The sequence below is a fragment of the Castor canadensis genome, chromosome 5 (genome assembly GCF_047511655.1).
Source record: "Castor canadensis chromosome 5, mCasCan1.hap1v2, whole genome shotgun sequence".
Classification (NCBI taxonomy): Eukaryota; Metazoa; Chordata; class Mammalia; order Rodentia; family Castoridae; genus Castor; species Castor canadensis.
The window spans coordinates 13247934-13253933 of NC_133390.1; positions in this window are offsets into that span (position 1 = coordinate 13247934).

A 6000-nucleotide genomic window follows, 5' to 3' on the forward strand; every position below is an offset into this window, starting at 1 on the left:
TTCAAGCAGGTCCTGTTCTGCCTTTATCACTAGTTTTGTTGAAGAAAAGAGACAAGCCTAATAAGGAAGACAAAGCGTTTTTGCTAGTTGAGTTGAGGATAGCTATACAGAAATATTCCGAGCATTGCTTTCGTGTACACATGTTATGACCCATGTTGATTCATCTCTAACTGATCTTTACCCTGGTTACTGATCCCCTTCTCATGATAACCTCTGTTGCTTTAAGGTTTCTGTATTATCTTCTCTGGAGTGGGGACATCAAACGCTTTCATGTTTTAGGTTTTCTACCTATTTCTATATCACAGAAATGTACTCTCCCCTTATCATGTGATCCAAGTCCAACCACATTGCTGCATTTGCCCTAGATCTAAAGTCTGCATATGAGGGAGAACATAAGATTTTTGGTCTTCTGAGTTGAGCTGACCTCATGCAGAATAATGTTCTCTAGTTCCATCCATTTACCTGCAAATGATAAGATTTCATTCTTCTTCATGGCTGAGTAAAATTCCATTGTGTATAAATACCACATTTTCTTGATCCATTCATCAGTAGTGGGGCATCTTGGTTATTTCCAGAACTTGGCTATTGTGAATAGTGCTGCAATAAACATGGGTATGCAAGTGCCTCTGGAGTAACTTGTGTTGTATTTCTTTGGGTATATCCCCAGGAGTGGGATTGCTGGATCATATGGAAGGCCTATGTTTAGATTTTTAAGGAGTCTCCAAATTTTTTTAAAGAGTGGTTGTACCAGCTTACATTCCCACCAGCAGTGGATTAGGGTGCCTTTTCCCCCACATCCTTGCCAACACATGTTGTTGGTGGTGTTTTTGGTGATGGCTATTCTAACAGGGGTGATGTGGAATCTTAGTGTGGTTTTGATTTGTATTTCCCTTATGGCTACAGATGGTGAGCATTTTTTTCATGTGTTTTTTGGCCATTTGAATTTCTTCTTTTGAGAAAGTTCTATTAAGTTCAGTTGCCCATTTTTTAATTGGTTCATTCATTTTAGGAGAGTTTAATTTCTTAAGTTCCCTATATATTCTGGTTATCAGTCCCTTGTCTGATATACAGCTGGCAAATATTTTTTCCCACTCTGTGGGTGGTCTCTTAAGTTTAGAGACCATTTCTTTTGTTGTGCAGAAGCTTTTTAATTTTATGAAGTCCAATTTGTCCATCCTTTCTCTTAGTTGCTGGGCTGCTGGGATGTATTGAGGAAGTCCTTGCTTATACCTATTAGTTCCACAGTGTTTCCTGCTCCTTCCTGTAGTAACTTCAGAGTTTCAGCTCTGATATTTAGGTCCTTGATCCATGTTGAGTTGATACTAGTACAGGGTGATAGACATGGATCTAATTTCAGTTTCTTGTAGATTGATAACCACTTTTCCCAGCAGGCTGTCTTTTCTCCATTGTATGTTTTTGGCAACTTTGTCAAAAATGAGGTGGGTATAGTTGTATGGATTCATATCTGGATCTTCTATTCTGTTCCACTGGTCTTCATGTCTGTTTTTATTCCAGTACCATTATGTTTTTATTGCTATTGCTTTGTAATATATTTTGAAGTCAGGTATTGTGATATCTCCAGCATTGCTTTGTTTTTCTGAGTATTGCCTTGACTATTCATGGTCTCTTGTGTTTCCAAATAAACTTTAGATTTTTCAATCTCTGTGATGAAAGTCATTGGGATTTTGATGGGAATTACATTAAACATGTGGATTGCTTTTGGCAGTATAGCCATTTTTACTATGTTGATTCTACTGATCCATGAGCATGGGAGATCTTTCCATCTTCTGTAATCTTCCTCGATCTCTTTCTTCAGGAGTTTGTAATTCTCCTTGTAGAGTTCATTCACATCTTTTGTTAAATTTGATTTTTTTTTGGGGGGGTTCCAAGACAATAAAACTTAAGAATATCAGAAAACACAGAAACAAATAAATGAAATCATAGGAGCCCTAAACAAACACCAAACTGAAACAAAGATCACCATAAGCAGAGAGATAAATGAATTAAGGGCAAAAATTGACAATATTAAAGAAGTAACCCATGATATGGAAAATCTCAAAAAAAAAAAAAAAAGAATGAAACAGAATGCAAAACAAAATGGAAGGCCATTCCAGCAGAATAGAACAAACAGAAGACAGAATCTCAGAACTTGAAAATGAAATGGCAATTAAAGGAAAAACTGAAGAACTATTAGTTAAACAACTCAAGACCTGTGAAAAGAAAATGCAGGAACTCACTGACTCAGTCAAAAGACCAAACCTGAGAATCATGGGCATTGAAGAAGGAGAAGATGTTCAAGCAAAAGGAATGCACAATATATTCAACAAAATAATAACAGAAAATTTCCCAAACCTGGAGAAAACTATGCCCATTCAGGTACAGGAAGCCTCCAGAACACCGAACAGACCTGACCAAAATAGAGCTACCCCACGACATATCATTATTAAAACATCAAATACAGAGACTAGAGAAAGAATATTGAAGACTGTAAGAGACAAAAAACAAATAACATACAAAAGTAAACCCACCAAAATCACAGCAGACTTCTCAACAGAAACATTAAAAGCAAGAAGAGCATGAGGTGAGATCTTCCAAGTAGTGAATGAAAATAACTTCAATCCTAGGATACTTTACCCAGTAAAACTATCATTCAAAATGATTGAACAATAAAAGTCTTCCATAATAAGCAGAAATTAAAAGAATATATGACCACCACTCCACCACTACAAGATTCTCCAAGGAATTCTGCACACAGATAATGAAAGCAAACAAAACCATGAAAGGGCAGGCAATGCCAAACCATAGGAGAAGAAAAGACAAGAAAGTAAAGAGCAACATTGTTTCAGCTACACATAATCAAACTCTTAATCAACAAAGACAGCTACATGACAGGGATCACCATGTACTTATCAATACTAACACTGAATGTTAATGGACTAAATTCCCCATTAAAAGACACCGACTAGCAAACTGGATTAAAAAGGAAGATCCAACAATCTGCTGCCTACAGGAGACCCACCTCACCAGCAGAAATAAGAACTGGCTGAGAGTGAAAGGCTGGAAGAAGATTTACCAAGCCAATGGTCCCCCAAAATAGGCAGGAGTAGCTATACTTATCTTGGACAAAGTAGACTTCAAACCTACATTGATCAAATGAGATAAAGAAAGACACTCCATACTAATAAAAGGGGAAATACACCAAAAGAAGTTAGGCTATTTTAGATTCCACATATACATGAGACTATGGAGTGTTTTCCTTCTTTGTCTGGCTTAATTTACTTTACATGATATCCTGCAGGTAATCCATGTTGTCAAAACTGGGAGGATTTCCTTCTGTTTTTAGGCTATATTTTGTTTTTGTTTGTGAAACATTTACTTTATGCATTCATCCATTGATGGATATTTTGGTTGTTTCAATATCTTGGGTATTTTGAATAATTCCACAATGAATATGGAAGTGCAGATATTTTTAAGATCAAATACTAATTCCTTTAGATAGAAACCCAGAAGTTTAATTGCTGGGTCATAAGTTATTCTATTTATATTGGGAGGGAATCTATATAGCAATTTCTGAAATGGCTGTATCAATTTATTTCCCACCAACTATGTAAATGGGTTCCCTTTTGTCTATAAGCTGTCTAGCACTGGACTTTTGTCTTTTTGATATCAGCCATTCTAACAGATGTGAGGTGATGTCCCATTGTGACTGATTTGCATTTCTGAGATTCTACTAAAGTAGAATTTTATTTGATCCTGTCATCTATTTGTATGTTTTCTTTTGAGAAATATCTACTGCAGTTCTTTATAAATTTGGATTATTAATCCTCTATCTGATATATTTATTTTATTTCTTTGTATAGATTGTCCTTTTACTCATTGATTGTTTTGCTAAAGCGTTTTGGTTGACTATTAGCACAGTTGTCTATTTTCTTCTGTTGCCTGTGTTTTTGAAAATGTATTTCCACTACCAAGTCAGTAATATTTCTCCTATATACTGCTACTGAAGTTTTGTGGTTTTAAGTCTGTTTATGTCTTACATTCATTTGGAATTGACTTTTTTTACTTGATTTTTGTATATAATTTCAGATAAGGGTCAGATTTCATTCTTCTATGTGTGGGTATACAGTTTCTCCAATATTATTTATGTATTCACTTTCACTAACTCATGTATTTGTACATCTTTATGGGGTACATTAGTACACTGTAAATATATACAATGTATAATATTGAATTCAAGGTAATAAGAGCTTTCATATCTTCAATTATTAATTTTTTGTATTGGGAGTTTTGTACTCTTCTTTTTTATACTTTTTGAAACATTACATAGGGTTTTCTTTAAATCAGTTGTCATCCTACACTTCTATAGAAAATAAGAACTAACTCCTCTTCTCTAATGTCTTTGCTGCACCTGACTTAAATTTTTTTCTGTCCTGCCTTCCCCTGGTCATCCATTTCTAGTGACTACTATTCCATTCCACTATTCAAGATCTTTCTCCTTTATTATTTCTTCTTCTCCTTTCTTATTTCCTTCCTTCCTTCCTTCCTTCCTTCCCTTCTTTCTTCTCCTCCACCTCCTCTTCTTTCTTCTCCTCCTCTTCCTCCTCCCCTTCTTCCTCCTTCTATACTCCACCTCTTTTTGGTACTAGGGATTGAATTCATGGTCTTGGCACTTGTTAGGTAAGCACTCACCTCTTAAGCCATACTCTCAGTCCTTTTTTGGAGAGTCTCATGCTTTTGCCCTTGCTGGTCTTGGACTGTGTTCCTTCTATCTCCACTTCTTAAGTAGCTGGAATTACAGGCTGTGCCACCATGCCCACTCCATATCTATTCTTTGTATGCATTACATATATCAGATGTTCATAAATGATTGGAATTATGTCTGGGATTTCCATAATGTTCCATCATTTTATATGTATGGTTTTTATGCCAGTGTCAAACTGTGTTGATTACCACAGCTTTGTAATTTATTTTGAAATGTGGAAGTGTGATTCTTCTAGCTTTGTTGTTTTTTCTCAAGATTGTTTTGAATCTTCAGTGATTTTTGTAGTTTTATTTGAATTTATGGTTGTTTTTTTCAATGCATAAAAATACCATCATTGAAATTTAGGTGGAAATTTCATTAATCTATAGATAATTTTAGTAGTATGAATATTTTAACAATATTTATTCCAACCCACAAACTTAGGATGGTTTTCCATTGTGTCTTCCTTAATTTTTTTCCATCCACTTTTGTAAAGTTTCATTGTATACTATTTTAATTCTTCAGTTAAGTTTATTTCTATGTATTTTATTTTTTGTTGTTGTTATAAATGGGATTGTTTTCTTAATTCTTTTTCACATAGTTTGCTGTTTGTGTATAGACGTGCCACTCTTTTATGTGAGTGTATTGTGTACTGCTACTTTGCTAAATTTGATCATCAAGCTTCATGTACCCTAGGGTGATGTCATCATCTCTACAATTTACTCTTTAATGGAGAATAAAATAGAGCTCTGTAATGTTTTTGCAACTTTTCTATAAGATGGTAATTAGCTTAAAGAAGGTGGAAGTTAAAAATTCAATATGATTGATCAAAATCATAGTGTTATTTGTTTTGTGCCCTTTAGTAAAGCAGTAAGGAACTATGGTAAGTTTTGCTTAGCCTGTTAGTTCAGTTTGTTTACTATTTGCATGGCATTGAATGAATGCTGAGCCCTTTCCTAAGGGCTGGGTCACCTGGCTTACCTTTGGGTCTCCAAATGCCCTCTACTTTCAATCTGTGTGAGGATATCTTAATCTTGCAAGATCATTAAGGCAGCAAGACCCATCTCTAGGAATATTAAATGGGAGAATACTTTTTTGTATTACTGGGAATTAAACTCAGAGTGTCTCTGTCACTTAACTCACACCCCTAGTTCTTTACTTTTTACTTTGTTTTTTAATAGGGTTAACAAGAGTTAACTTTGTTGGGACTGGCCTCGAATTGTGATCCTCCTACCTCTTCTTCCTGAGTAGCTGAGGTT